This window comes from Myotis yumanensis, unplaced genomic scaffold (assembly GCF_028538775.1).
Source record: "Myotis yumanensis isolate MYYU_CA2020_CCGP unplaced genomic scaffold, mMyoYum1.0.hap1 SCAF_2, whole genome shotgun sequence".
NCBI classification, from domain to species: domain Eukaryota; kingdom Metazoa; phylum Chordata; class Mammalia; order Chiroptera; family Vespertilionidae; genus Myotis; species Myotis yumanensis.
The window spans coordinates 182,364,643-182,385,370 of record NW_027223753.1 but is presented as its reverse complement, the minus strand read 5'-3'; the positions used below and the strand labels follow the sequence as shown (position 1 = coordinate 182,385,370).

The 20,728-nt window shown below is 38.1% G+C and overlaps 1 protein-coding gene across 1 annotated transcript in view; it reads left to right on the top strand.

Annotated features, from left to right (window-relative positions):
* The window catches only part of NAALADL2 (N-acetylated alpha-linked acidic dipeptidase like 2), a 796,115-nt gene that overhangs the window by 188,917 nt on the left and 586,470 nt on the right, over nucleotides 1-20,728 (top strand). The gene's annotated exons all lie outside the window — the stretch shown is intronic.

Genomic DNA, 20,728 nt, shown 5'->3' with positions numbered 1-20,728 from the left:
GTCCTTCTCTAACAGGTTTGGCTCAGTGGATATAGTGTCAGCCTGCAGACAGAATTGTCCCAGGTTCGATTCCAGTCAAGGGCACGTACCTTGGTTGCAGGCTCGATCCCCAGTGGGGGTTGTGCAGGAGGCAGCTGATCGATGTTTCTCTCTCATCGATGTTTCTAATTCTCTACCCCTCTCCCTTCCTTGCTGTAAAAATCAATAAAATATATTTTTTAAAAGAAAATAAAAATTCCTGTAGCTTCTCTGTCCTGTTCTTTGAACTCAGACATTAGATTTGTTTGCTTGTTATAGTATCATTGTCTATCCTATGCTCACAGCATCTTTATTCTTTTCACCCCTCCCTTTCCACATCTATCACTCAAGTTTACTTCCTTCTATTCAGGAACCATGATACTCCTTTAACCAAGGAGTAAAATTTCCTGTTCAAGAAAGCTGACAACTGCATGTTCTCTCTGGTCTTAATGAGAGAAAAGCCAGACTAAAGAAAAGCTAGCTGTGGAGTTCATGGGAGACCCATGGTCTGCTTTATGGTTATGAGAACACTAGAAAGACTCCTTTAAATAAGTGATTTTTCTTTCCTCAGTACCACAGCACTATATATTTGCTATTATCTTTTTGTGCAGAAGCAAGTCTTGATGGTGATGCCATTGGCAACTGTTCTCCAGGCTCCAGCTATACTTTGTCACCATTTCTGTTCTTCCTCTGCCTTATATATTTATTTTTTATCTCTGTCTTCTTTTCCCTTCATGTTTTTTTTTATTTCTCTTTGATTTCAGTAATAAAGGGATTGAGAGCAGGATGGTCAGGATAAATGAAGAGGGCAATGAAACAGCTGGCATTTTAATAGGAGAAAAAGATGTAAATATATAGCAAAACTATATAATTTGGTATATGCAAATGATAACAATGAATTTAACAGTAGTGGAGTGATGGTTCCTATAGGAAGTTTTATCTATTCTATTATTGATCTATCCAGATAACAAGTGAACATTGTTATAAATTTAATCACAAAAGAAATACATAGGATAAGATTTATTTAATTATGCATAGTATTTTCTTGCTCTAGATTTTAGATACAGCAACTCCTTCACTTAGGATTTCTCAGTGTTATGCAGAATGACATTAATTCTCTCAACTGACTGGATCAACTCACTGATGAGAAGTTACACTCTTTCAATCCTTAAGCATTTGGTCAGAGCCATAGTAGCACCCACTAATAGGATGAATGATGATTGATTATAGGAGGATCTTTGAATATAATGACCTTCTCAATTCTGACATCCTATGTAATAAAGAAGTGATATGCAAATTGACCGCCACACCCTCACAAAAGATGGCCACCTCCATGTGGACACAAGATGGCCACCACAAGATGAGTGGCAGGGGAGGGCAGTTGGGAGCAACAGGCCTGCAGGGGAGGGCAGTTGGAGGTGACCAGGCCGGCAGGGGAGCAGGTAGGCATTGATCAGGCTGGCAGGGGAGTGGTTAGGGCAGTGGTTCTCAACCTTCTGGCCCTTTAAATACAGTTCCTCATGTTGTGACCCAACCATAAAATTATATTTGTTGCTACTTCATAACTGTAATGTTGCTACTGTTATGAATTGTAATGTAAATATCTGATATGCAGGATGGTCTTAGGCAACCCCTGTGAAAGGGTTGTTTGACTGCCAAAGTGGTCACGACCCACAGGTTGAGAACTACTGGGGGTGATCAGGCTGGCAAGCAGGCGAGTGGTTGGGAGCCAACAGTCCTGGATTGTGCGAGGGATGTCTGACTGTAGGTTTAGGCCCGAAACCGGCAGTCATACATCCTTGAGGGGTCCCAGATTGGAGACGGTGCAGGCTGGGCTGAGGGACACTCCTCATCCAGTGCACAAATTTCATGTACCAGGCCTCTAGTGTTCAGATACTTTGCATCCTTTGAGACCTGGTTCAGGTGCTAACTTCATGATGCTCTCTGGTCTCTCACCATTTGAGTTCTCTCACTCTTAGCTTGCAACTCTCAGTACTTTGTTTTCTCTCCTTTTGTTGGCATGAATCACTGTCTGCTTTGCAGCAGAGAAAGAAGACTATCAGTCTGACATACTAGTAGTACTTGAGTGATGGTATGCAGACACCCAGTAAGTATTTACAGGATAGAACGAACCCAGAATACAGACCTTTTTGATAAAACCTTCACTTCCATGCACATTATCATTTGTTTGTTTGTTTGTTCACTTATTTTTATAGCAAAGGTGGAAATTTATTGAGAAACAAGCACAGACTCCCACGTGGGGAGAGGGAAAAGAGTCCCACAGCACAGACTCCCACATAGGGAAGGGGAAAGAGTCCCCTATCATTTATTTTAAAAGAATATTCACATGGTCTCCAACTTACAATGGTCTTACGTAGAATTTTTTTTGTCTTTGTGATGATACAAGTAGAAAGTATACTTCAAATTTTGAATGTATAGCTAGCCTTTTCCCAGACTAGCTATATATGGCACAGTACTATTCCATGGTCCTGGGCAGTGACAGTGAGAAGATTTTGCTCAACAGTAAGCTAATGTAAGTGTTCTTAGTGTGTTTAATGTAGGCTAAGCTAACCTATGATGCTCAGCAGGTTAGGTGTATTAAATGCATTTTATATTTACAATATTTTAACTATACAGTGGGTTTATCTAGCTGTAACCCCATTGTTAATCTAGGAGCATCTGTATACTCTAGTTGTTAATCTATATTATTGAACTTTGAAATTAAAGTCATACATATGGTTTTTGGAACATATTTTATCTACATTCTCATAGTGTGTACTAAAAAGTTGTTTTAAAAGGTAAAGGATTTTCTTTTCTCTGTGTAAACATGGGCTGAATGTCTACTATATTCAAGTTTTTAATAATATTCTGTATAATCTATATGGCATTCTCTTTCTATAAAGAAAAAAACAGAAAGTAAAAAGGTATCTCCATGATCATAGGCATTTGGAGATACAAAGTAAATCCCCTCACAGTTCTGCTTAAGCCCTACCATTTCAGGAAGTTGTTTCAGTCTAGGTCTAGCTCTGCTGAAGGCTTGCTTTCTTCCTTCTCAATTTCAGGTAAATTCAAAGAATGTTCTATCTCTCTCTATCCTCTCCCTCCTTCCCAACCCCACCACCCCCCACAGTCATACACATACAAATATTTTATCCTGAAGGTTACATGCTAATGTTAGGTTACATAATTTCCTAGAAAGCACATTTCATTTTTATAAAATCATTTTCACAGAATCTATCTGCTATAAAGCATCAGGGTTAAGTTGTTAAGGATCAAAATGCAGGAATCTTTAGTTTTTCTAATTTGTTTTTTGTTGAATTCTTAGTGGGAGAAATATATTGTACGTAATTAGAAGACTCCTTTGCAGTGACTATGTCCTATAGTCAATGAAATATTTCCATCAAATATACCAAGGTCATCTGTGCTTACCAGCTGCCTATCCTGAAAAATATTCAACTTAAGGCTTGTCACATTTTTCTTACATCTTTTGCTGCATTGACTACAACATGCTTTTTCGTCCATTCATTTCTTGATCTTATTCATTCCAACAAAGGAACACGATCAGTCAGATGTAGTACAAGATGAAACCAAACGTTTTTCTTTGAGCATCAAGTATGTCAGTTTCCTGTGGATTCACTTGACGTTCCAGCACTCTTTCTATAGAAAAGTTGGTAATGTTCACATTAAGTAAAGTATAACTTAAACGTGGAAAGGTGGGGGCCTGATTACACACTACTCTCACGTTTCTTTCGGTAACAATAAAATCAAGATTTAAATGGGTCACATGACCTTTTGAGATTTGCACTTTGAAAATCTCAACCCATGTCTTAGACATTAAGCAAGATATTTGAATATTGCGACTTAAAGTATTGATTTCATAATATCATACAGTAGTTTACAGGGGAAATTAAAATATATGTGGAAAATGATTAAGCAATATTTATCAAATAAAATTAAGTACTTTATTACAGTCACTTGAAATGAATGTTTTTAGGGGATGGGAGGGAAGCGAAATTGGCTGGTGAATCAGATTCCAAAAAAATTGATGATGAATGCTTTCTCCCTACCGCCCCCATCCCGGGACACTATTATTGACTATTATTAACATGTCACAGCATAGAGAGGTCATTTTATTTTCAAAATTTTAAATGCCTATATATAGGCACAGTGTGATGGTTAATTCTATGTATCAACTTGGCTAGGTCACAATGCACAGATATTTGGTCAAATATTATTCTAGATGTTTCTGAGAAGGTACTTTTAAAATGAGATTAACATATAAATCAATCGACTTTTAGTAAAGCAAATTACCTTCTATAATGTGGGTGGGTTTGATCCAGTCAATTGAAGGTTTAATAGTAAAAAGACTAACCTTTCAGGAAGAAGAAAGAATTCTACCAGCAGACTGCTTTTGAACTTGAACTGCAATTCTTCTCGGGGTCCACAGCCTACTGGTCTAGCCTATAGATTTTGAACTTGCCAAGACTCCACAATTGTGTGAGCCTATTCCTTAAAATAAATTTTTCTCTCTTTCTACATATACTTAAAGTTAGTTTTGTTTTTTCTGGTGAACCCTAACTAAACATACATGCAGTTTAGGGAACTTAAATAAACCAACATAATTTGGCTGTTGTTTCTGTTTTAATTATTTTTCTACTGTAGAATAATTTATTCAGATGTTAGGATTCAATTTAATAATAAGAAGCATATATACTGAAATTTTAAAAAAGCCCAAAGCCTATCTTTAACCTTATTTTTTAAATTTTATTTTTTAAAGTATTACAAATAGTACATATGTCTCCTTTTTTTCCCATTGACCTCCCCCTGGCCTCCACTACCCCCCAGCACATGCCCTCACCCCCCGCCCCATGTCTTGCATCCATTGGTTATGCTTATATGCATGCATATTTGGTTAATCTCTTACTGCCCCCCCCCCAAACCTCCCCTGCCTTCCCACTGTAGTTTGACAGTCTGTTCAATGCTTCTTTGCTTCTGTATCTATTTTTGTTCATCAGTTTATAATGTTATCTATATTCCACAAATGAGTGAAATCATGTGGTATTTATCTTACACTGACTGGCTTACTTCAGTTAGCATAGTGCTCTCCAGTTCCAACCATGCTGTTGCAAATGGTAAGAATTCCTTCTTTTTTAAAGCAGGGTAGTAGATATACCACATTTTTCTAATCCACTCATCTGCTGAGGGGCACTTAGGCTGTTTTCAAATCTTACCTATAGTAAATTATGCTGCTATAAACATAAGGGTGCATATATCCTTTCTGATTGGTGTTTCTGGTTTCTTGGGATGTATTCCTAGAAGTGGTATCACTGGGTCAAATGGCAGTTCCATTTTTAATTTTTTGAGTAAATGTGATACTGTCTTCCATAGTGGCTGCACCAGTCTGCATTCCCACCAGCAGTGAAGGAGGGTTCCCTTTTCTCTGCATCCTCTCCAGCACTTGTCGTTTGTTGATTTGTTGATGATGGCCATTCTGACAGGTGTGAGATGGTACCTCATTGTTTTGATTTGCATCTCTCGGATGATTAGTGACTTTGATCATGTTTTCATATGTCTCTTGGCTTTCTGAATGTCCTCTTTTGAAAGGTGTCTATTTACGTCCTTTGCCCATTTTTTGATTGGGTTGTTTATCTTCCTTTTGTTAAGTTGTATGAGTTCCCTGTAAATTTTGGAGATTGAACCCTTACCGGAGATAACATTGGCAAATATGTTCTCCCATGCAGTGGGCTTTCTTGTTGTTTTGTTGATGGTTTCTTTTGCTGTGCAGAAGCTTTTTATTTTGATGTAGTCCCATTTGTTTGTTTTCTCCTTAGTTTCCATTGCCCTGGGAGCTGTATTGGTAAAGATATTGCTACAACAAACGTCTGCTATTTTGGTGCCTATGATTTCTCCTAAGACTTTTATGGTTTCCCACCTTACATTTAAGTCCTTTATCCATTTTGAGTTTATTTTTGTGTATGGTGTAAGTTGGTGGTCTAGTTTCTTTAACCTTATTTTAATAATTCATGTATTTCAGATCTTATTTTAATGTAATAACATTGAATTTATAGAAGGATAGAATTTGAAATTATATTCTATGTGTCCAACAAGTATTTCAAATAATTTTTTAAAGATGCTTAATCAATTTCTTCAACTTATTGGGTTGTGGCATCAAAATGTAGTCAACTTCCCAAGCAAAAATGCACTTTCCAAATCTTACAAAGTGTCATTCTCATGGGGAAAAAATGGCATTGAAGTTCCCTTTTCTTTCATTATAACTGGAGCAAATATATTAAATTTTATATGCCTGATTTGGGAAATCAGTTTCTGTCTTCAATAACTGATTGTGTGTTATAGCTGGGTCCTTTACAAATGAAGTGCACTTCTATTGCTTAAAAATTGCTTTCCTGTGCAACATGATGTAGTAATGAATTAAATCCAAATGAGCCTTATATTCACAATGTCATAATATGTAACTCGTCCCCTGTGGAACTTCTTTATTATCTAATACAAGGCAAGCTAATGTCTTCCTCTCATGGCTCACTTCTCAGAAGGGTAGGCAGCCTTCAATTTTAGAAATAAAAAAAGAAAACTATGAGTTGAGATCAAATTACCTTTTTAGAAACTCTCTAAATCACAGAGAGCACCTTAACATGTCCCACAATATGCAAATCAAATTCTGCTAGAGCACGAAACAAAAGAAGCAGTTTTATTTCTGTGGAGTACATTTCTATCTGGGAGAGAAACATGAAACTGAATATTTTTCTTTGAGCAGAAATGTGTGCAGGTGGTTTTTACTTTCAATAAAAATAAAATAAGTGTGGGCGTTTGCTCTCTATTTCCTCACTTGGTTTCATCGTATTAACTCTATTCTGCAGGGAACAACTTGTAAGATCAGCCTGTACCAATATTGAAGTTCCAGCTTCTACACAGATTTAAAAACTCTAATTTATTAGCCTTATAATTTAGGAATTTGACAAAACACATCAGATATTCCCTTATTGTAGCTGCCTTCGTCTTGTCTGGGTGGCATTATGGAGTTTAACTGAGTTTCAAAAAATATGCCTTGTTATTTTATGTGGGCAAAGAGCAAAGGGAGAAAATGTTTATTTTAGTCAGTGGGGCAGCCAAGATAAATGTGCCAGGTTTTCAGGGGCTGCTGCTATCTGTGGCTTCTTTTGTATTCTGCTCTTGGCCCAGGCCTTTGCAGATTTTTTCTGCATCTCTCTCTTGCATACCACAGCTGGATCTGCATCAGTTGCTGCTTGGAATACCACATGATCCAGATCCAAGCTTTCATCCACCTTATCTAATTTTAAGGAGAGAACCTAATTTCTATAAGATCTGTTTATCCTGGTTTAAAAAATTTAATTATATTATAATCAAATACAATATAAGCTGATATATATATATATATATATATATATATATATATATATATATTAGAGGCTGTGCCAAAACTATATACTGTTATGGGGAAAGGAGACACCTCAACTTTCCCATATATAAGGGTTTGTATTGTTTTTAGTCAAATTAATATTCCAATTTAAAAATAATGCTAATAGCCTATCATCACAAGACGCATGCAAGGCACCTTTTAAAGCCTGTGCACTTATTCATGCATGTATTTAGCTAATGAATATTTATTGTGGATCTACTGAGTACTGGGCTAGAGAAATGCAGTGAACAATACATATTACATTCTTGTACTTAGGGTGCTTATGTTCCCACTGGCCAGGGGTGATGGGAACATACCCACTTATTTAAACTAAGTCTAATAACAAAAAAGTATACATTGTGGAGAGACGGAGGAGAGAGGGAGACACAGAGGTTGACTACAAACTTCAGAACTCTCCAGGGGTTAATTGTGGATGAAGCAGGCAGTTCGATTTCAAATTGACACATACTGTTTTCCAGGAGGATGGACCTGCCCCTCTACATCTCTAACCCAGGCTGCCTGAGGAACTCAGCTGCTGTTTGGCAGAGCCTGCGCCTTCTCCTTGCTCTGGGGACTGCCAGAGAGTTCTTTCCCTGCTAATTTATTTGCTTTTTACTACGACATTTGCAAACAAACAAATAAAAAGCAAACCGCTTTTAAAGAGTGAGTTCGACAAGAAGCGATAGGCTGAAAGAGAGAGCCCTGACCACTCTCCAGTTTCTGTTCATTGGCAATATAAAACATGGAATTTCAATCTCCCAAACAAGAAGCACTCTGCTCCATTGAGAACTCTCTTTAAAATCATTCAATATACTGTAATTTAGAGTTTACAGTTTCTTCTCAAAATAGCTTCATTTCTCAGGATTGCCTCATCACCCCCAGTTGTTTTTGTTGTTGTTATTGTTGTTGGTTTCATAAATTTCACATTACATGCAGGACTGGTATGGCACAAGTAATAAGAGAAAGAAATCTTTCTTATAGCTCAGTCTTATTCTCAAATAACCATTCTAAGAATGGTTATGTTAATCCTGGATTCCCGAATTCATATTTATTATGTAATCAGTTGCAATCTTTTGAAAGAGTTACTGTTTGCTAATTATATGCAATTATGGTCTGACACCCAGTGGTGTATGTTAACTTTTTAAGATTGCAGGCAATATCAGTGAGGTGAGTTGCTTTACAGACATGAAAGTTATACAAAAATTTCACATGGATTTTCTTAACATCTTCTTATACTGCAATGTCAGTCCTTGAAACAGATAGGGATTAGCATTAGGAGGGGTCCTTGCTGTAGCCTATTTCAATTACCTTTTGAAAATAAATGTGTGAAGAGCAGGAAGAAGTTGGGACCAGAGGATTGGATAAGGCTCTAGAACTGGGTTCTCAGAACTGAGAAAGGAGCATCTCTGTGGGAATCATGAAGGTAGAGACAATAGTGATTGCTGCTAGCAATTTTCATTCTCTTCTTGTCCTGGAAATAGGGGCAAACTGAGTGATAGACAGTATTTATATGAAGTATCAGTATAATAATTTTTAAGCAGGAAAAAGAAATTTGAGCATTGTGGGAAATGCCGCTTGGAAAAGTAATTTGCTGATTGGTTGGAGGAGAAAGCTGTGAAAATGACACAGGGTGACAAAAAAAAATTAGGGAAGCTAGATAATAATTTGGGGTGAAAGAAACAAGATGAAAAGCATCAACAAAATGAATGAAGTTTTCCTTCTGCCTGATGACTCAAGAGAGGGTTTCTGGATTAGAAACCTGGGTTAGAAGGTCACCCAGAAAGGCAGTGCTACTGTGAGAATCTGGTCTAGGAAATTCTTTAAAGGGAAGAAAGAGGCTACAGCATAAGCTAATGGCAGAGAGTCAACAATGGAGAAAGCACCGCAGCTGTTCTGATCTGAAAGGTCCCCCTCACGTATCTTGGCTGGGCTGTGTACAAGCACAGGGAAGAAGGTGATGATTTGCCCTGGAGAATATTTATCCAGTCTGAGTCTGGGAAGTGAAATAAGCATGTGAAGGGGAATTCAGAGAAAGCTGCAATACTTAGCAGAAAACCAAACACATGTCTCGAAGTCTCATTTGACCTTGGAAAGTTGCCCAGGACTTTCCAGAATCGGTAGTGAAATTGCACACTCAGTGTTTGGTAGAGGTCACAGAGCATCTTTCTGTTGATTCAACTGCTTAATCTAATGGTCATAGGAGTACTTAGGTCTAGTATTTCTGATATCCCCCGGACTTCTGGGAAATAGGAATATATACCTAGAGTTATTATTGAAGTTAAATGCCAACTCAGGTGCTACAGCAGTAATCCAGGTGTCAACCTGGTCGTTTGCAAGTAGCTGCTAATAGTATGTTTGGAAAAAGAATTTAAATGAAGAGTTTCCGTTTGCTCCTGAGCTAGTTCCATCCTGATGCTATTGCTCACTACTCAGCTGTGGCCCACAGATAACTTTAACAGGTCACTTCCTGGAGCGTTTAGACTCATGTTTCTCATGATTCCGCGCTACTGCCATCGCGTCAAGCACCTGGGAAAGGGTAAATTAGCTTCTTTCCACACATATCATTATTGCCTGCAGTGCCAATACTACATTTCTGTCTAGGCATATCATGCTCTTTTGAAGACGTGAAGTCAGAGGGAATTTGTATCGTAGCAACACAAACATTCTGGAAATAAACTTAAAATTGATCTGCCTGGGATCAAATCCCAGCTCCACTGTATTCAGCAGTATGGTCTTGAGCAATTTCTTAAACTTATGATGGCACAGTTTCCTCATTATAAAACATTACTACCTGCATATAAATGCACAGATAACATAAAAAGTGCTTAGACAAGGGCCTTGCATGTAGGAAACAATATTATCTGCTACTTTTTAAAAAAATATTATTTTATTGATTTGAGATTGAGAGAAAAAGGAGATGGAGAGAGAAGCATCGATATGAGAGCAGAACATCCATTGGCTGCCCCTGAACATCCCTTACCAGGGATCGAGACTGCAACTCCAGGTGTATGCCCTGAGCAGGAATTGAACTGGTGACCTCTTAGTGCACAGGAACAATGCTCAACCAACTGAGCCACACCGGCCAGGGCACTATTTGTTTTCCTTTTTATTTGTGTTTTTGTTGTTGTTTTGTTAGTAAAGTCTTTAGCCATTCTCCATTGGCACTTTCTCACTGGCCACCATTGCTCATAGGCTGGCCTCTTGCAATGTCCCCTGGCTCATGTTTCTTCTCTATCTCTTCTCTCTCCTCTCAACTTATCTCTTCTCTTCCCACATTTATGGTATGTTTTTTGTTTGTCTTCTTCTAAGTAATTCTATTTCAGTCTCACCTTCCATATTATATGTACTTTCCTAAAACAGAGTTACTTCTCTGAGAATACATTTTGTACCAAATGCATGATCATATTTGTAAAATAAACTTTATTCCACTTTACAAATAACATAAAATACCTTAGGTCTCAACATATGCTGAGGCAAAATTCAACTTCCCTACTGAAAGTCACAGTCCTTGTTCGTGACATTTTATAACAGCAGGCAGATGAGAAGCAGGAGTCCATTTTTCTAAAATCATAACATAAAGTCACATTAATGTCTATAAGTTGCCTAGAGATGGTAAGTTCCGGTTGAGAAATTATAAACAATTTGGTTTAATTAAAAATAGTTTGAGTACTTTGAGTACTTACTCCATACATGGCATTAGGTTAAATGTAAAGTGGTATGAAGATGAATAGATACTCTAGGTCCGTACACTCTTATAGGGGAAATATATATATATATATATATACATATGCACACACTAGAGGCCCGGTGCACAAAAATTTGTGCACTCAGGGGGGTCCCTCAGCCTGGCCTGTGCCCTCTCGCAGTCTGGGACCCCTCGGGGGATGACCACCTGCTGGCTTAGGCCCATTCCCTGGGGGATTGGGCCTAAGCTGGCAGTCAGACATCCCTCTGGCAGCCTGGGAGCCCTTGTGGGATACCCACTTGCCAGTGGGGAGCAGGCCTAAGCTGCAGTCAGACATCCTTAGCACTGCTGAGGAGGTGGGAGAGGCTCCCACCACCACCACCGATGTACTGGCAGCCGTCAGCCTGGCTTGTGGCTGAGCAGAGCTTCCCATGTGAGAGCGCCCTGACCACCAGAGGGCAGCTCCTGCATTGAGCGTCTGCCCCCTGGTGGTCAGTGTGTGTCATAGTGACCAGTCATTCCCAGACGTTCTGCTGTTAGGGTCAATTTGCATAATACTCTTTTATTATATAGGAGTGCCTGGTCAGCCTGGATGAAAGGCTGATGGCTGTTTTCAGGCTGGCCAAGCCCCCCAGCAGTGACCCTCACCCCATGAGGGTGTGGCCAGCCTGGGTGAATGGCTGATGGCTGTTGAAGGCTGGCCACAGTCCTCAGCCACCCAAGATCCCAGTGGAGGCTGGCTGAAAGCAGGTATCTGGGATTTATTTAGCGTCTATAATTAAAACATTGTTGCCATGAATGGAGGCCACAGCCAGCTCAGTGCAGGCAGGAAGCTTGGCTTCCTCCATCACCTGGGCAACCAAGCCTCCTGCTTGCTCCAGCTCTGTGGCTGCCAGCTGCCATCTTGGTTAGGTTAATTTCCATATAGTCGCTCTGATTGGCTGGTGGGCATGGCTTGGGGTGTAGCGAAGGTATGGTCAATTAGCATCTTTGTATTTTTTATATATATATATATGTAATCCGATATGGTAAAATAAGTGTTGAGGGTGCAAATGCTGTGTGGGAGAAGAGGAAATAAATTCTAGAGGAGGGGGCATCTATTAGGCCTTCCCAGACAAAAAAGGCATTGAAGGCTGGGGAGGGTTTAGATAAATTAATATATGGATATGAAACATGACTTCCAGAAAGCTTGCACATACACGTGGAGGTAGGTAAACACTGAGGTAAATGAGTATGGCTAGTGAGTGAGTCTGTTGACAAAGATTACCCTGTCAAAAATAAGACTTGAGAAGTAGTTAGGATAATTTTATGGAAGTCTGTGCCCCTGCTCACAAGATGTGCAGAAATGTAAGAGGGAGTCTCATGAAGAATCAAGCTTCATCTTTGGCTCAGAATTGTCAGGTCTTAGCCAATCACTTAAATATATGAAACACCTGTTTCATGAAGTAGGTGGGTAGTAGGAGTGCAGTTCTTAGAGGTGTATAGGGAAGACTCTGTTGTCAAAGAGCATACAGTCTTTGTGAAAGACAGAGAGAAATATGTGTCCTAATAGAAGTTGATGTCATATTTGTAGTAATGCAGACAATGACAAAATGCCATCAGAAATGTAAGATGAAGCCTCATGAAGAATCAAGCTTCATCTTTGGCTCAGAATTGTCAAGTCTTAGCAAATCCCATGGGTGTGGCAGTAGTGCTTTTCACGCTTGGATTTAGCCCCACAGCAAATAAGCTCTTGTAAGTAAAACCTCAGCATAGAAAAATCTTGGGACAGTCTGAAGGGATGGGAATACATACTAGCACTTGGAAGTAGGATATTTTTGGTGTTGTTAATCCTCACCCGAGGATATTTTTTCCATTGATTTTAGACAGAGTGGAAGGATGGGGGTTGGGAGGTAGAGAGAGAGAGAAACATCGATGTGAGAGAGCCACATCAATTCGTTGTTTCCCCATACACATCCTGAATGGGGTGGGTGACCTGCAACCCAGGTACTTGCCCTTGACCAGGAATTGAACCAGGGCCTATGCTCTAACCACTGAGACATGTTGTCCAGGAACTAGGATTTTGACACAGAGCATCCTTTTTAGTTTATAGGCTACAATAATATTATTAGGCCAAAATGAACCTAATTTATATACATATTTATTTTCTAAATGTATACTAAACATATTAGTATCATGCTCTTCCTTTTCTTAGAGTTACTTTGGGCATTGAAAAACTAACTAGCTATGCTTTATTATACTCCAGTGAGCCATTACTAATCATTGAGTGGCAATTAAGAACAGGAAGGCAGAGTGTTAGCACTAAATAGAAATTCTGGGATATGCTCTAAAACCTAAACCTTTTAGCTATGGTTGAAAAGTCTCAATAATGCTTTGGGATTTAAAAATTCTTACAGTGAAAAAATATGCCTAAATTTTGAAAAGATTGAGATGTTAATCACTATGTAGTGTTTCTTTCTGTGGTGTGGGAGGCTTACACCAATTATGACATATATTAGCAATGAGAAAATTTCTAAAGCAAAATTTGATGGATGGCCATGGTTATTCATTTCAGCTTATTCCAACCAGAAAAAAAAAAACTTTTTATAGCTTTGCTTTTTTTAAACAATTATTTTATAAGATTAACTGATCAGTGGTCCTTCCTAAATGTTTATTTTAAACTAAAATGAATTTTTGAAACTAAAGCATCTATTAACTGGTTTTTTAAATAAAAAATAAAGATGTTAAAATGCCATTCACAAAATAGTAAAATACTTCTATTTCTGTCAATTTACTTAGCCTGTCATCATATTGTCCACATTAGAATTATATCTGAACTCTGATTTCTGGATACAGAGTTTAAGTTCTTCACAGAAGCACTTGCCTGATCTCTCACAGCTTCAGAAAAACAATGCAAATTTGTTTATTTAGTATTTGCATCTCATTTGTTATGCTTGTTTTTCCTTTTTAATTTTTTTAGTCACGCTTCATTATAAATGTGCTAAAGGCTAGGTGTAGTTTCTTGACATATTCACATCAAAATCTCTTCAAGGCATAAGGTGATTAGGATATATACTTGGCCTTGTTTTTACTTGTTCTAATACAAAATACTAATAAAAACATTTTTACAAGTTACAATTGCAAATAACAGATAACATGCTTGTTCTAGCAATACTCTCATACTGAATCTGCAAGTATAATGTTAGCATAGAAGAGAATCCTTTTAGTAGCAAATGGATTTAAAAATGATCCACTTAGAAAGTACTTGCCTGGCATTGTGTTGTGAGAATCTCTAGGTCTTTAAGTGAGGAAGTGATGATGATGATATTATTGCTTCCATAAGATATCTGCTTATTTTGCTTCTCTTAAGTCATAGTTAAGAATTTCAACATTCTGGGTAGCTAAAAATGTCCTCCCAAATTTCAGCAGAGGCTATAAAGACATTATAGAACCAGAATGAATTGCCTGACTGTTCTGTGTATCAATGATGAGTATATTAGTGGAGCTTGGATCACCAAAAGCATAATTTCATAAAAATAAAAACTAATAAAACAAAAGTAGACTTAGGAATCACAATGAATCATCACTTGGTAATCACCAAATGATACACTTTAATGACAACAGCAGGCAGGAAGTGGCAAACAAACCATCGAGTCGTGAATAGACCAGTCAGCACAGGGCATAGTGGTGCCACACACAAGAGGACCATGACTTACTTGGTTGTCTGCTTTATTCAATACTCTATAATGTCTAAATCAAAGTTTCTAATGCATTTTAAAAAATGCAAGTTACAAAAATCTGCAATAGGGTTCTGGATCAGTGAGCACTGTCAGGATAGATTGTCACCCTGCCCTCTCGCTGCTGTAACAATATCATGATGAATGGAGAGTGACACCAGTTGCCCATTTATCTCAGAAGATTACTGCTTTGATGCTATTGATTCTTCCTGTGGCTTCTCAGACTGAAGATTATAGCTCAGGTACAGAGATATAATCAGTTTTTTAAAGTGTGGTGTTAATATAGTCCAATTTTCCCCTCCTTGGCTAAGATGTGCTGGGCAGGAGCTATCGAGAAACTAAATCATTGCTTATAACATTTAAGGATTTTAATAAGTAAAAATATATTTATTTTGTGTCAATTAAATAATAAACCCAAATTCTTAAAGTGCATTCACACCTCTATTCAGTGGACATTAGTAAGCATATTTTTATAGTGCAGAAGATATGGGGGCACAATTTAAAATATGGATATAAATTAGTATTCCTGGTTTTAAAAAGCTTAGAGATTATTAGGATCTAGGAGATGGAAATGTTTGATGAAATGATACAATTTCACTAAAATGTTATGTAACCAAGCAGTATGGAAATGTTTATATAAGAACTAATAACAAGGTTTTAAATCACAGGCATAGCTTCCCAGAGGGGTGGTATACACTGGAATGAGATTTTAAAGGAGCTTTCCAGACAGAGAAAGGAACAGAATGCATTCCAGTTATAAGACAACGTTGCAGTTTCTTGGAGTCTTTGGAAATAGCCTTTAGGTCTGTGTGGTTGGAATGCAGGACTTGTAAAGATAAGGTGATTTGCCAAAAAGGGGAAGAGGAAGAGGAGGGAGCAGAGGAAAAAGAGGAAAAGATACATACATATGTAGAAACAGGTTGCAGTCAGATTGTGAGGGACCTTGTAAGCCTTCTTAAAATGATTTGGGTTTGTTTTGCTTTATTTTTAACCTGACCACTTGAGGAGTCATTTAATGAAACACATATTTTAAAACAATACAGGAAACAATGTTGAACATGTAGATTATATGAAGAAAACATTAGACCGGGGTGAGGAAGTAAGGAGGCTGTTACAATAATGCAAAGTTTTGCTTGCACTGCTTTTGAAGGTTGAATCAAACAAAGTACATGGAAATTGCCTGGCCAGAGTGCCTCAGCTGGTTGAGCATCCTGATGTACACCAAAGGGTGTTGGTTTGATTCCCCATCAAGGTCCATGCCTGGGTTGCAAATTTGATCCCCAGATGGGGCATGTACAGAAGGCAATTGATCACTGTTTCTCACATCTCTCTCTCTCTCTCTCTCTCTCTCTCTCTTTCTCTCTCTCTCTCTCTCTCCATGTCCTCAGGTAAGGATTAAAAAAAGCAATGTGCATGGAAGTAGACTTAATCGATTTAGATAATATTATAGAGGTAGCATCAAAAGGGTTTGCTGCTTTAGCATTTGACAAAGCAGTAATAAGCTTGGTTCTCCAGGATTGTACTTTCCTGACTCTGAGGAAAATATGACTGAAGTGTAGATAATCTTTGTTTTCTAACTTTTCCATGCAATCATTTAACAACCATTTCTTGGGAGCCTACTTTAAACAAAGCCCAATGCTATGGGCTAAAATGCAATTACAACCCCTGTTTAATATGCAATTTTTGTGACATTGAAAGCATAAAATATAATAATATAACCAAAACAAATCCTCTACAATATAAGGGTTTCTAAATAGTGTTTGCAGAAGCATCTGGTCTTTTGTATTTATAAGTTTATTTATTTGGGGCCTGTTATTAAAGCAGAGCGCTTAATCTCATGAAAAAGGACTATGTGTTGTTCCAATAAGCCAGTGTTCATGCAGTTCTAACTGAAATGACAACAGTGAAGGCCATTAAAAAGTAATGCTTGAAATCGATCAGAGATAATGAAATTGCATTGGCCCAAGTATTAATCAATTTTAATAATTGTGTGTTACAATGATCTTGCAATAAAAAGGCTGTTATTTTCAATCCAGTTCATTTAAGCTATGTCTTCATGATTGTAACACAACTGGTGGAAAAGTGCAGCCAATTTAAATACCTGTGCTATAATCTGATCATTGACTTCTTTGTTGTTTGTAAATTCCAAACAAAAACTGGAGTAGCTAATTAGCTGATAAAACTGTTCAAATCAACACTTGTTTTGTTTTCATCTAGATATAACTTTAAAAAGATAGTCTTCAAAGAGAGCAAGACTGATCAGGCTAATAAAAACATCAATAGTCCAACAAATGGTGTCTTGATTTATTAATCTCTCATAAAGCTATAAATTAATTATTTTAAAAATATTGATGGCATTGTGGGCAGCCCTTCTGGTTTCTCTAACAGTTCCCTTTTTTTTGTAGAGTCAGCTTTGTATGTGGTATCCAACACTCTTGTGAATGATTATTAAGAATTAATTTCTTCCAATTTAGGTTAATATTTTCTCTAATTCCAACTGAAGACAGGCAATAAGGTTGAACCTGTTCCCATAGCGCAAGGAAGAGATACTTGCTAAGGCCAATCTTAAGGATCAGGCTAAATGCTCCTACAAATATGCAAGTGTGTTAGCGGGTGCTGGGTCATCACTCTAGTTACATACTTGGCACCTAACTTGTTGTGGATTCTTTGACCCTGGATGTTAGCAAAGAATGAATGTGTGTGCAACTTTCTGATTGAATATCAAGGTGACTTTACTGTTGTCCCTGGTTTTCTTGTGGCCTGGAAGGTGAGTGGTAGGAAGGTTCATACCAGAGCCTGGGTAGAGTAGGGAGAAAAGCAAGAACTTACCTCGGCTACCTCTTCAGGACAGGGAAGAGAGGACACTTTCATGAATGGGCTCCAGGGGCTGCAGCTGTACCTATAGACTGTCCCTTTTGGCTGAGAGACACCATCTTTTATGAGACTGCCTGGACAAAGTTGTTGCTCTATGGGCAGGGTCCGCATGGTTCCAACGTCCAGTTAAAAATCAAATCTACATATCCATCTCTATTACAATTGTTTATAGTTGAGGGGCTTTTACTATTTTATTTAGTGACCTACATACCCTCTCGATGCAGAGTCTCATACCACACAGTGTTAAGTTAGGAGGAGCTTAGGCTCAGGATGGGTGTATATATAACAGGTTGGTTTGATTCTTCAGCTTAGAATGCACTCTTTTCCTTACTCTTCTCCAGAACAGAGCCCAATATTTGAGAGAGGCTCTTAGTTACATAAGAGGCAGACAGGACAAAGTGCTACTTTTCACTGGTTCCATGTCCTTGTCTGTGATCTCCGAATTTCTTTTTTTTTCCTGTCCTTTCCTTACCATCACAATGGTGACACATTGTAATTATTGAAAAGATATAAGAATAAAAAATAATTATGCTGTCCTGAATTGGTAGTTGATTAAACTCAGCTTTGTATTGTTAGAGGAGTTAGAGAAGAGCTGAAACACACCTTGTAAATCCACTTTTAAAAGAGGATTTTTAAAATCATCTATACTGATATAAGCTTGTATTATGATTGCCTCAGGACAGAAACTTATGCTCATTCTGCACCCTCTTTGATTGCTACTTGGCCACTGCAATCAACAGTGATAAGGATATGTGATGAGTGATTCATGCAGTGGGAAAATTTGATTGCATGGGTACCAGATGAGACTCCTGGATACCACTTGACTGTGAATCAAGCATTGAATTTTTTGCCTAGGCCTTATTTTTTTAAGTGCTTTTGAAAGGTGTTGGGGGACATCAAAATATTAAGTATATCTTTCTAAATGCTTACGAATACGTGTGGTGAGACATCAAATATTAAATGCCTTTAAAGGTTGGCTTCAAGAAGCAAACTGGTTGGCATATCATTAAGAAGGAGCCTTGAGCAGCACTACTTGAGAACTGTTAGAAATTGTAATATGGTAATAACATAGGTTATAAATTGTACATTTTCTGTTTAATTTGGCTTTTTTCCTTATAGGATGTGTGGTTTGGCACACAGAAGATTGCTCCTTATTATTCTCCTCCTCTGTGATCCTGAGCCCAACACAATCCACACACACTTTTTACATTATCCAGTTAGAGATACATCTGTATGAACATTCTTAAAAATTGCTTTTTAAACGTTTAAAAGTCATTTGGAAAATCCCTTCAACTAAGGGGAGAATCTAGAATATGGAGATGTTTGTTGATTATGAGATGCTCAGACTTTTGAATTGTGCCAATGACTAATGCAGTTCAAGTATTAAAGCTTCTAGGTGATGGTGCTAATAGGTATTAAGGCAATGATCCCGTGTCTTGATTTCTGTCATGGAACCTCTTCAGGTTTTCACATTTTGGCACAGTGCCTGTCCACACTAGTACTTTGATGATCTGCCCAAATAATTACATTTCTTGACACGTTCTTTGTAAAATCACAGAGAAATGTCCAAATTTTTTATCACAGCTTCAGAGCATGGCCTGTTTTGTTTGTTTGTTTGTTTATTTTCTGAATCTGACTTTCTCTTTCTCCTGTGCCCCTCTGTTGGGCTACCTGCAGTTGTCCAGATCCTTGGCTGTCCAGGCCCGTCCCTGTGTCCTTGGCTCGAGATGCTGCCTGTGCCTCAAATGCCCTTGTCTTTGTCTAGTGAATACTTACTCAGCTTTCAAGAGTCAGCTTAAGCATTTCCTCCTCTGGGAACCCTTTTCAGCCCTTACCAATCTTCTATTAAACAAGATTGAATGTATTGAACTGTGTGTTCTTACAGTATAACAGTACTGGGCACTTAAACATTCTTGATTATTGGTTTTGTTTTGCTCTACTAGATTGTAAGTTTTTTCAGAGTAAGGGCTATGTATTATCCAATTGTCTGTGTGTGTGTAACAGTACAATATTCTTTCTTATGTAAGGATACTTTTTCCTCTCAAAGAAAGTAAAAAGAACATGAGAGTAACCATCTAAGGTATTCTCCAAATCTGATTGCAGGTGCCAATATTATTTTTGCCTGTCTCTTGTTTTTAGTGTGTTTGTGTGTTTTAGTGGACTGTCCAACTCAGTCCCACTCACTTTGAATATTTGACTTTCTTCTCTATGCAGGGGTCTCTGCCATGTTCAATAAAAATACAGAAATGATTAGGGCATAATTCAATCTTATAATCTAGATGTTAGTTTTGTTTTTAGCTTTAAGTAACAAAAAATTCAGTTAGCAGTGGCTTAAGCAAACAAAGCAAGATGTTTGGAGCCAGGTGGTTGCTGTTGTTGGTTCAGCTGCTCCGTGACGACATCTGGGGCCCAAGTGCATTTTCATGTTCTGTATTTCAACCTCAGTGTCTTAGCTTTTGTTCTCCCATGCTTTTTATCACATGGTCACAGAAAAAGCTGCTGCATATCTATGCAGAAATAAGGGAGGGAAGGCAGCCCTAGCCTCATCAATCACTTTTATCAGAGAGAGGAATGCTTTCCCAGAATCCCTCAGTAAGTCTTCATGTTTGTCAGATTTCTGTCACTTGCCTTACCCCCCATCCCCAGCTTTTATATATATATATATATACATATATATATATGTATATATATATATATGTATATATATATATATATTATTGATTTTTCTACAGAGAGGAAGAGAGAGGAACAGAGAGTCAGAAACATCGATGAGAGAGAAACGTCGATCAGCTGCCTCCTGCACACTCCCCACTGGGGATGTGCCCGCAACCAAGGTACATGCCCTTGACCGGAATTGAACCTGGGACCCTTGAGTCCGCAGGCTGATGCTCTATCCACTGAGCCAAACCGGTCAGGGCAATCCCCAGCTTTAAGAGAGATTTTCCCAGCCTCTTTCTAGAATTAGACAAGAAAAAATAAGAGGTGAGAAAGGCTGTTGTG